General features: G+C 40.9%; 1 protein-coding gene across 1 annotated transcript in view; it reads left to right on the top strand.

Moving 5' to 3' along the window:
- tafa1b (TAFA chemokine like family member 1b) overlaps positions 1 to 3434 on the top strand; it is a 128586-nt gene extending 125152 nt beyond the window's left edge. The window contains exon 6 of the mRNA XM_080495081.1: positions 3378 to 3434. The gene's annotated coding sequence lies outside the window, so the exon portion shown is untranslated. The remainder of the gene's footprint in view (positions 1 to 3377) is intronic.
- Positions 3435 to 12492: the final 9058 nt, after the last annotated feature.

Here is a 12492-nt window from a genome sequence, read left to right as displayed (position 1 = left end):
TGTAACCTCACTCCGGAATGATGTGTTCCACCTCTGCCTGACAACACTTCTCCTTCAGCCCTATATGCAGTCATCATGATGACAAATAGACAATTGTTCACAAATGGTGGGAAAGGGTTTTGCTTTATTTCTAAAATTGTTAATCGTCTGCGACTTTGAGCTTGAAAATGCAACCCAAAGTCCCAAAAGTGCCCCCATTGTCATCCTTATGACATATTATACAGGTTTAGGCTGACAGAGTTCATTCCAAGATCTACTGATTAATTTATACTTGTTTTCTTTCTTCTTTTTTTTCCCATTGTCAATGTCACATTAAATGGATCTTGATGTATTTTGTTGTCTGGAGTCTTCTGTTTTTAGAGGGTGCTGTTTGAAGAGGTTTCTCTACCGGCATGATTGATTTGTTCTGCACTAAACAAGAAAAAGGGGGAAAGGAGAGGTTGTGTTTCCAATGAATTCTTTTGCTTCGGCAATTGTCCTTGGGTCGTTTTACTAACTGAAGTCTTGGTAAATTGCAGCTTAATGCAGGCCGCAAATTAGAATGCAGATGCCTAAGTTGCCAGTGAGGTGGGACAGGCAGAAAATCCTTGAGCGATCCGCCACTACCTGCTGCACCGCTCAGCTGCAGAGGACGACAAAGAACAAAGGACACTGTTAGTCACACATTCACGTGGGTTGAAATTACAACATTTGCATACAAGCCCCTCTTCTTCTGCTAACAAACCTCAAGTGAATTGCATCTGAGACAGAGAGCCATCCTCGGCGGTGCTACCTGTTACTGCTCCTGTTCTGGCGAAGGTAATTTTAAAATGTTGCCAGGAGGTAGATGATACAGATGCAAATGCCGGACAGATGAGCCCACAGGACTACTCTTTAAGGATGATAGGAAGGGAAAAAAGAGCAAATTTCTCACAGCAAAAAGCACACTGACAAGACCCAGAAGAACAATGTGAAAGCTATTTAAAGCAAACAGAAGAACAGCTGCGGTTCCTAAACAGTGCCAAGCAGTCGGTACAGTGAATACATCAGCACTGCTGCCTCTTTAGGAAGGCTGTGTCAGACAGGTTTTATAACATCTGGTTCAACATGTCATCTAACCTCAATTTTCTATGAAAAATAATGAACAGGATGCTTGAGACAGGTTTTTATAGCTGTGTGAGCTCTCTAGAGCTTTCAAACGGACCTTTCAACATACAGGACAATATAGAGGGTCCAAAAAAGAATAGATAGAAGGAAAACCTATATATTCTAACTCCCAGCTCACTTTTCATTTGACTCAAAACCATCTCATGTCCTGATAGCACTATTACATGTTAAGTCTGTCCAATGAAAACTGTAAAACGGTTTCAATTAACTGTCACACCATGCCAAAGTATGGTGACAGTTATTTTAAAAATGCAAACAAACAAGCTGTACAGAATTTATGCCTATTCATAAAAATGTAATGTACTGATATTCGATGCATTTGCACATTGTACTGCAATGCACTTTGTGTGAATTTACATTTTGCACAATGTGTGTTACCAAGTGAGATATATTAACCTGAAGTAGCAACAAGTATATTTAAGGACATACTTATGTAGAAAAAATATATATCAGCAACAGTGCTGGCAAGCTAACTCCTGAAGCTGCACGAAAGCCATCTGTTATTTAAAAGAAAGTATAATTGTTTAAGTCCAGGAACAACTTCTTTTCATAATACACCTTTTTCATACTGAGAAGCTGAACTAGGTCTGACAGCTAAAACATGAGATTACATTATTTCTTTCAATTTATATTCAAACTTCTATTTTTTCCAAGCATCAGATGCAACAGGCATACTGGTTATGTTCCAAATTATACTGCAGCATCAAAAATCATTTACTTACTTGGGTAAGTTTTCATCCAACTGTATGTCACCAGGCTTGTCAATTCCAGTTATACAATGCATGATGCTTGTGTGTTTCAGATATCCAGTAATTCTGATATACCTCTATAACTAATTGCCTTAAATTCATGTGACACAATTTTAAGGTCCTGCTGACAATTGGCAGAGACGAGGGAGGCAAATTCCACTTTTACAAGAAGGCTGAGGACCAAGCTACTAATCCTATTTGACTTGTGTGAATGATTCAGAGCCTCAGCTTTTCATTGAGAACTGAGGAAACAATACCACGAATATGACTTCAAAATGAAATAACTGACCCAATAAAATTAGGACTGCAGAGCATCAAATTATTCTGTCAAATCAAACGGTATCAGCAGTGTCCTGCGCTGCATTATGAATACAGACACACTTGGAGTCGTGGCTAAATTAAATACCTCTTGCCTCAAATAGTCTCACAATAATCCACAATATGGTTGTCGAGTACAGGTGGGCAGTACTCTACCCACATAATAAAGGTCGGGTGAATTTCCTGGCTGGCTATCTATGATGTCCAACATATTGGAGCTCCGTGCTAAAGCTAATCCAATGCCATGGTGCAAACCTCCATAATCAAATCCGCACACCTGGCTACCACCTGCCAAGCCTGCTGAAAATGTCACGCCTGCACGTCTTAGTTGAACAGAATTACGGGATTTCTAATTGGCCCCACAGTGGGTGAGGGACTTCAGGTAATTCTGATGTAAAATAAGTGGAAAATGAAAGCGATAAAGTGATGAAATTCTTGCATGTTTTTATTGTGCGGATAGTTAAAAGAGGCCAATGAACTCAACAACTCCAACAGCTGTAGACATCATGCACGATTTGTATTGATCTTTGGGTTGAGCGCGACACTGAAAAGCAGGACATTCAATAACAGTCTCAAGGCTGCACGATGCACCATTGAAATGTGTCCAGGTCTATAACTGAGGCTGAATTAGAATCCCTGAACCAGAGTCACGGAGAAACAGCTCAGACTCCACAGCGGGGGCCCTGAACCCATTTAACCAAAGCCAAAGTCATTTTATCAGGTTGGAGGAAAATCCACGCTGTGATTGGCTGGCTTAATGTTACGGTCCAAATGAAGGTGGAGAAGGATATAGGAATAGCGAAGTAGGAGGAGCTTGAAAGATTGTTTTAAGATAAAGTTATAAATACAACAAAGTGTAAGTATGAAGCAGACTTGCACAGCATGAAAACACAGAAAAGGTTACCCAGTAATTTCTATTGTATAGAGAAATCCAACTTCTCATTTCTGTCAAGGTTTCCACTCACATCTCTGTCTGTTTTTAGGAGAAGGTAGGACAGGACTGTACAAAGCGTCTTTACTTCAAAAAAAAAAATATCCCCTTGTTTTTGGAAAAACGCGAAGGCATGACTCCTCTGGGTTTAATCCTCACACTCCGGTATGTCTTTGTTCCATCTAAGTGTATGTGTGTTTTCTCTCCTCTCTTCTTCCTCCTATGTGTTGCAGATTCATCCCAGGACCTAACAGAGAGCTCCCGTCGCCCGGCTGCGCATCAGGCTCTTCCCCTCATGTACCCTTTTTCCTCTTCCCACCGAAAGGACTAAAACTATTACATCCATGGGTACTGACTGGATTACCTGAGACTACAGAAAGGATATCCACCCAGATAAAACAGCTTTGCTTCGCGTGGTGCCCAGGATTTGAAACCAGACTAATCCCCTGTTTGATCAATGAGCCCCATGTTGGTGACTCCTCTTCCACACAGCTGTGGCCAGTTTGCGACCTGCTCTCTATTTTTTCCTCACTGTGTCTCCTCCTTCAAAAACTGAAACAGCTTAGTGGGGGTTATTTAGAGGTTGTTAAAACATTATTTGAACGCATTCTTGCCGCCTGCCTGGAGCTCATACAAACATAACAGAATCAAGGACACAAAAGAGGGAAATTACCTTGATATCCTTTCATTTCTGTTGTAGTGGACTCGCTCCCTGAGCTGGATGGCTTTGCTGGGGCTAAACAGAGGTGATTCAGCTGAAAAACACTGGATTTCTAGTACCAGCAAACCACTGACAGCCTATGAGCTTATGAACAATCTTTGAGAGGCTTCTGGATTCGACCAAATGACCTCTTCCTCATCCTCCAGGATGGACATTTGGACTTTTATTGGTGGGCATGTCCAGTGTAAATCCATCAACACCTGTTTTCTTTGTATGTAAGATAATTTGTGTATATGTACACATACAGTATATAAATACATGACTAATAAGATGGCAGATCCAAGAATCTGAAAAATATATTCAGGACTGTTTGGAGCTCAATCCCAACGGTGGAATATCGATTAGCCCTTGAACATAATCCAGAGGATGCTGTCCTAATACAGTGTGTATAGGATTGCTCTGCAGTGTATCAACCCACAGATGGTTCTTGTCACTTTTGTCAAGCAGCAATGTTGTTGGGTAAGCTAAAAAAAAAAAAGTGCATAGTTTTCTGTTAAAACGAGGAAAACACTGTACAGAACTGCCTCTCAGATGAAAGCTGCACTAAACTAAAAACAAAACAAAAAAACCTGAACTCTCCAATAAAAGGCAGTGCAGATTTGGAGTAGGTAGAGAGAAGCTCCAGTCATAATCAGATGTCACTTGCTACTGAGGAGCATTGTCATGGGCGAGATATTTTGTCACGTAGAGCCTCGTCTCGCACGCCAGAGAGAGCGAAATGATTTATTCCAGATGACAGTGGTAAAGTCTTAGTCACAATTGCGAAACATAGTTATCCCCCAGTAGATATAAGTACATTACAGGACAGCCTTATGAGAAATAAAAATGGTTTTCTATACTGATATGCTGTCTCCCATTCCTCCATATGGTGACTGATATTTTGAAAAATGTTCCTCTTATGACTTATCTGATATGTTGTAATAAGTGGGTGGAAGATCTTGTCAGAGTTCCATTTATATTACATGTTAACATTGTGAGCAGAGTTTTTGCTTGAGTAAACAAGCAATCAACAATGGCACAGGACCGGTATGAAAATGACTTGCAGGCACACAAACAAACACACACACACACACATGCAGATAAACACAAAAGAATCTGTGATGCTTCATTTATACAATTCCCTTGGTGGCAGAGTGGATTTATCAAAACAGAGCATTCAATTCATCCGTGCAATTAGAATAAAGATTTCCAATATGGGGCCAGGCGAAATTCCACATGATTTTCAATATCAACCTCCTCTCCGGGCTGATATTAGATTCGTCTCTTGTCCCAGTGGACACACTAGTGTGCATTCATCATTTAGGAATTTGGCTAGTTTTGTGGAGCTGGGTTCCTCACTGAGCAGTCACAGAAGGTATGAAAAAGACAGACACATCAATCTCCCCGTGGTCTTGCCAGAATTACGAAGGAATATGCAAAGGCAAAGGGAAAACTCAAGCGTGTTTTTTTTTTTCCCCTTCTCAATGGGTCGTTACTTTCTTTGTTTTCTCATATCTAATACGATACACTGTCCTGCAGCCTCACTGACGTGAAGGAGTTTGTGCACAAAAGTGTGTCTGGGGGCCTTCATGTTGCTGCAAATTAATATACGAGAGTATATGTGTGTGCATTTGTCTCTTTTGCCATTTCTCTGTGTGTGCTTTGAGAGAGAGTACCCAGACTTTGTGAGACAGACATCCCGCTACGATGCACTATGAAGATTATCCTCAAATTCGAAGCTTGTGTAGGAAATGAAGAGATTTCCCCATGTCTACTTATGCAAGTTCTAAGTGGATTTTTTACTTAAAAGGTGCTTTGGGATCAGAAATGGAAGAGGTGTTTTTTTCTTATTCTCTTTTATGCCCTGCTTAGCTCTATATAGAAATGATGGAGTCCTGCTGTGGAGGGAGGTCCTGCTCCGTTTTAGACAGCGCAGAAAGGAACACAGCATGAATAGATAACAGGGGCTGGTTCCTCCTTCTCCACAGTGCTGTGCAATCTCAAAAGAGAGACATCCATCAAGTCCTGCCGACCTCCCACTGAGACTGGGAGACAGTCATGTCCACATCACGCCGGACGGCTAATCAACGGCTGACAGCAAGGACAACCCTTTTCATACAGCCAAGACATGTGTAGAGGATGCCGAGCAAAGTTGTTTATAAAACTTGCATTAGTAACTTCCAAGGGTGTCTCAAGTAAAGACCCAAACTTTTGCCCTCAGCACAAGTTAAATGCCTGGATGCTTTTAGGGAGCTTTTAGAAGGAGCCTTTGCTCCTCTGTGACAGCACTTCCATCTTTGCACTTTATCACATTCATATCCTTTAATCACTTTGAATAGCAACCTATAATTTGTGGAAAGGGCACACTCCTTACCTGTGGGGGCTTTGCTGCCTGTAATTATAGTCATTATGGGCATGAGTCATTGTGAATATCAGCTTTACAATGAACACTGACTGGAGCTGGACAACTAAGAAGACCGCAGAACCATTATTGACACTAAAACGTGGTCTTCACAGTCGCTTTTCTGCTGCATTACCAAAGGCCAATTTTCTATGACGAGTAATGATATAGTTTCTATCAGGCAACCTTATGTTTAATAAAAATTGGTCTTTTACGAGATTAAATACAGAAATAAGGTATAATGTTGGCTCTACCACGATTAACACATTAAAAAAGGCTTCATGTTACTGATAAAAACCAAAGATGGAAACAAATATGAGTTTGCAAAACTGAAAGTTGAAACAGCCAACAAGACAGTGCAAAGTGAAACACACCAATTCCTGCTGCAATGCTATTGTTTGTAATAAATGAGCATACAGTCTGATGGGTGCGCAATACATCACTGTCCCAGTCCCATGACACTGTGCCACAAACCCGCCAACCACCAACACACTTGTCAGCCAAATGACTTGCCGGTCTATGATTGTCAGCAGCTGCCATAATGATAATTTATTTCTCTGCTGCTTTAACACTTCCTCACCTTATTTCCTCTCCAGTTTCAACCCAAAACGCAGCAACTCCAAATCCATCATGTTCTACGTGTACGGATGAGTGTCGAGCATGACATGTCGAGTCCCACCAGGGGCACTGATGTCATCACGCCGCAGCCTGCCCCTGAGATTTCATACTTCACACTTTCCCATTAAACATAGTGCATTTTTCATGGCAGTGACTCAACGCGGCCGGACGCCTGTCAGCTCTCGGTTTTCTCAATTGTTTGCCGCTTGAAAGAAAATGACCAACAGCTGGATTTGGAACAAGAGCGGCGTCGGCTACAGGAAGGCAGTGATGCATCGTTCAAAGTCTGAAACGAAAGGAGAGGACTGTGCAAGGTTCTCTCTCTCTCTCTCTCTCTCTCTCTCTCTCTCTCTCTCACAGTCCCTCTGTACATGTCACATCTTACAGAATTGTACAGAAATGGAGAGATGCACAAAAAAATGCCATGACCTTTTTGTGAAGGGATGCAGTCACAGTGGAAGCGCCACACAGCAGAATGAGAACACACAACATTGACCTGCAGGCTTTGAAAACACTTCTTTCAATCTCGTATCGGGAGAACTGCACATCCACCAAGGAGAAGACGGAAACCACTAATCCAGTGGTTTTCAAAGTTTGAAGTGGGCCTCGTCAGGGGGAATGTCTTTTCCCAGCTTGATTTCAATTTATTTTCCTTAAATAGGAAGTACAGGGTAAAAATATTCATGAAAAAACATTCCTACACATATATTTATTGTAAGAGTATCAGAATGAGCTTTGCATTTACATCAGTGGCAGACTATGTATATAAATACTTACCAGATTATTAAAATTAAAACTACTAAACACAAGCTATAGTAGCAACAATATATTTGTGAATGTTAAAAGCATTTGGAAGTCCAGCATGAGAGTTGGAAAGGTGCCATGACGTTCAAGTTCAAAAATATAATCGTTTATCATCATTAGATCATTTGTCGTAGTTAATGCTATCATTCTAATTGAAGATATGTTTTGTAATGGCTCAGAGATTTATGCTGATGAATTTATTTTTGCATAAAAACTATAATCTACTGCTCACAATAACAGATTCTACCTTGACATTACAGAACAGATCAGATTCAATTTCATGTTGTTTGTCAGAGTCGGTGTGAGGAGTTCACCACGGCAGCCCGGCCTTCAGGCTGCCTGCCAGACAAAGCAGTGTGCCGTCAGTCCAAACCTGCCCACTCACACACAAAGTAGGCTGCAGTGAACTTATCTAAAGTTTGGATGATGGAAAGGAAAACTTGAGTATTTGTCTTGCCTACAAGCTGCCAAAAAAAAAAAAAGTTTTGCTATGTCATCAGGTTCACTCAGTTTCTCTTCCTCTGTCCACGTTCTGTTCAGTTGGCTGATCGATTGACGTTATTCTGTAAACGTGAGATGAAAAAGTGCAGCTGAAGTAAACCTTTAAGATGACTCATACAACTAATACGAACTGGTTAGACATCCAAGGTGAATAGCTGACTCATGGGGCTTATAACGAAGATTACCATTCAGATATCTATATAAACAATATCATGTGTGAGCTGAGATTCAACTTCCACACAATTTCAGAAGTTACAATAAGCTGACTGTCAGTCACTCAACATTTTAACCCAATAGCAGCGCACAGCTTCGATCAGAGGTTAGCAACGCTTTCCTCTGCTTGCCCCAGCAGAGGAAAGGAGATGTGATGCGTTTAGAGGACATAGGAGATTTGCGCTCCACACACTAGAATCAGTCATCTTCTATACAAAGTTGCTGAAGTCACTAATTGATTCCAAACACAGATTCCAGAATCACTTTTTAATTATAAAAAAAAAAGAAAAATAATTTTTGACAGGGCTAGCGGTGCCAGCCCTGCTGCCCCTGACTGCACACCACTGGTACTGATATGTGCGAGAGCAGGGCTGTCAACCAATTGCAGAATACTTCCATTAAAGTAATGTTTGTCCTTTTTTGCTGTCATAAAGCCCATAAGATAATAACTTGCCAATACTGTAAAATGATATGCGACCATTAACTGTAATAACATTTTGCCAAGAAATTGTTACATGATTGCAGTTGCATTAAACAAATCCCTTGAAAGTAATATCTGTAGCCAATAAGGTGATTATATATAAATATAGCTCAATTTCATATGGGGGAAAGCCTTTTTTGCAGGTTTTCTGCAGTTTGCTTATCAAAAAAAGTATTTTGATAGTCATCATATTCATTCATTGAAGATCCAAACTCTCCAATACTCTTGATTATAGTTGTGAAAAATGTTCAACTATTTTATTACATTATTGGAAAGTCATTATGTTACTGGCTATATTACAGTCCGAATGGCCAAAGTGTTCACACTATTGGCAGTTTTTATGTCATTAGTCGTTTCAAGGACTCAAAATGAAAATGCCTCTATTGTTTCCATTCAGTTTATAAAATTAGTTGAAATGCCACTATAATAAAATGAAAAGATAATAAATTAATTAATATTCTAAAGATGAATGTAATGAATATTTTATACACTGATAAGAAAAGGTTAAATAACACATAGTAATGAATAAATTATATGTGGAGATGAATTGAAGCTGACCACTGAGCCTCTTTTAATAGTATGTGTTGGATCTCCTAAGACCACAGAAAATTTGATTCATTTCCAAGGAAAGACGATCTTCATTTGTCATGATATAAGGTTGTGACATGTGGAGTTTGATTTAGGAATGTGCCTGACCATCTCACCCAGCAAGGGGTCCTGCAGATACTGTAGTCCCATGCAAATCCCCCCCCCCCCCCTCAGTGACACTGACTGCCTCCAAGCTCAGCCAGTCACAGATTGGTTGGGTGCCCCAGGATTCAACTCCTTGGAATGCCCCCACCTTTGAGACTCTTCTAAGCTTGTTGCTCTGTGAACACCAGGGAGAAAGGAGCTGCATCCCACTCTGCTGACAGCTAACACCAAGAGGCCTGCAACCAAAGGCCTCAACACCCTAAAATCCTCTTCTGACCCAAACACAAGGGTCAGAGCTTCCCCCAGATCCAGAGACCAGCACCCAGCATCCCATCAACCACAGAAGACCAACCAGTTTCCCCAGGACGAGACCTGGAAAATGACACCTCGCGGAACCTCTTTGTGCTTTTTCCTCAACAAGCAGGAAAAGCACCACAGACCCGAATGACCCGCTCCTCTGGTCTGGACAAGGGAACAACCAGGATACTATAAAGAAAGACTGCTCCTGGATCACCTACTTCGTCTTCTCCCCGGCCTGCAGAATGTAACCAACAAGAGCGAGCACAGAGAGGCGAACGCCATAGAAGCCAGCAGCTTCCCAAGCCTGGAAAACAACCAAACTATTTCAAGACATCAAGGATCTGGTAATAGTAGTGAAACCTGATGCTATGCATAGAACCATTTAACTTTTATGAAGATGTTTTGATTCTATTACTTGTGTTTGAGTTCTATTGATAATGATATTAGGAATAGTTATCGACCAGTGAACCAACTTTAGCTCTGCTACACAGACACAGGGTCTTGCATCCTATTCTTTGCTTTACTAACTTGTTAACTTGCAATCCTACATATTTCACATCAAAGACAACATCATGATCACTATTGATAGCTGCAAACTAGAGACTATTTTGAAAAGAAGATAAAAACTGATATAACAAACAAAGTAATAGAGATATTTCAGAAAGCATATGAGGGGGGAAAATGCAGAGTAATTTTAGGTCTGTACAAAGATTTAATGTTATACAGAACTAGTTAATCTCTCAATATTTAAGAGAAATGGGAAAAGGAGCTTGGGGAACATATCTCCGAGGAGGAATGGGATGTTGTGTGTAAAACACATTGCATGTCCATGAGCTCCAGGACTTGGAGAGAACATAACTGGAGAAATTTGATTAGATATTTTATCACTCCTAAAACCAAAAAGGGAAAGCTCTCAACCCAGCAGCCATGCTGGAGATCATGTGCATTGATGGATGTAGACCACACACATATATATATATACTGGTTTGTCCCAAACATCAAACAATGCTGGGACAAAATATGGCAAACGTTAAATATAATACTCAGATATCAGATAGCCAGATATTGTATGGTTTTATTCATGGGATGCATAACAGGTGAGATAATTCAAGAAGAAGATCAATATATAATTAAATACAGTTGTCTTCACGTGACTGATATAACTGAATTGGCTACCATTTCCTGTTAAACAGGTGCTGCTCCCGAGGTATCTGATACAGATTAGATTAAAATTTCCATAACATAATCAATCTTTGATAATTATTCATCAATACCGATAGTCAAACAGCCAAAACCCAACATACGCACTACATAAATGATACCATGTGATCCTTATGAAGTAAGAAATCCCTACACATATGAGATGAAGGTACTCAAAACGTGTGCTTCTGTGTTGACAGTATTGGGGCTGTACAGCGTAGTGGTGAGCAGTAATAGTGAGAATGTTTCTGGGTCATGGACGGAGTTTGCATGTTCTCCTCATATGTGTTTGGTTCGTCTCTCGAGGTCCTTTCCCCCTTTCTCCCATAGTGGGTTTCTGTTTAATGGCAAGCGCACATCGTGATGGGAAAAGAAAAGTACCTTTCTGTCCTGATAAATAATAGCACATTATAAGTTATTTCAGACATTCTGACGATCCTTACTTTCACAAAAAAAAAGCACCTCGTTGAGCTCACACGATTCCACTAAGGGGCAATTCACTAAGTCTAAACTCGTCTTTTTTCACAGAAAAATGACCATGATTAATATCTCAGTTCATTCATTACCTGGCTCGGTCTCCTGCACATTATATCCTCCCTCAAGGACGTCTCACAAGAAGTGTCTTTCGCTCGTCCAAGTTTAAATCTGATGCTCTCTTCCTCCACCCAAATACTGTCTTGTTAAATTTGGGAAAAACACATGTGAAAGTAGTGTGTTGTTTCTGTCCTCTCTCCCAGCAGACGTAGCTTGAAAGGGCAGAGAGCAGAGCCTTCGCCGGCACAGCATCTTTAGCCGGGGTTAATGTTGAAGGTGAATGTTTAATTGGCACAGGATGGACCTGCTTTTCCTAATTCCACTCTCAGCCAATGAGCTGCCTCTTCCTTTGATATGCAAACGAAAGAACAAGGGCGAACTGGGGAACATCGTGAAGGACACAGACTTTGGACCAGGAGGAGACAAAGCCAACCCGGTGGGCCAAACACACCTCATTTAGATTCAACACAATCATTTCCCCCGGCAGGTGAAACCGAGGGGCCGAGCTTGCACTCTTCACAGCGTCAAGAACACATGCAGACATTTCTTGAAGAGACAATTATGTGTGACCTGTAGTCATTTTTTCAATTCTTGTTGAGACAATCAAAGAAGAAATGCCATAATGGGCTATCTGGGAGCGGAAAAAGCAAACTCAATGCAGCATAGATTGCTTAGCGAGTCGCCAAAGCCCAGCAATAAGCATACAGACTCACAGGCACACAAAAGGACAGAAAACATTCCCTTACCTAAGTAGCCAGTATATAGCAAACCCGGCTGTTAGATTGGAATGTTAACATGAGCATGGTGCAGAAATCAATTTAGATGTTATTCCCACGACAGCACCTGGCTCTGACTGTCCAGGGCACTTTCTATTTTGTATTACCTTCTCCACCTTGCCCCCCC

The sequence above is a fragment of the Blennius ocellaris genome (assembly GCF_963422515.1).
Source record: "Blennius ocellaris genome assembly, chromosome: 4".
Taxonomy (NCBI): domain Eukaryota; kingdom Metazoa; phylum Chordata; class Actinopteri; order Blenniiformes; family Blenniidae; genus Blennius; species Blennius ocellaris.
This window is presented reverse-complemented; position numbering and strand designations above follow the sequence as displayed.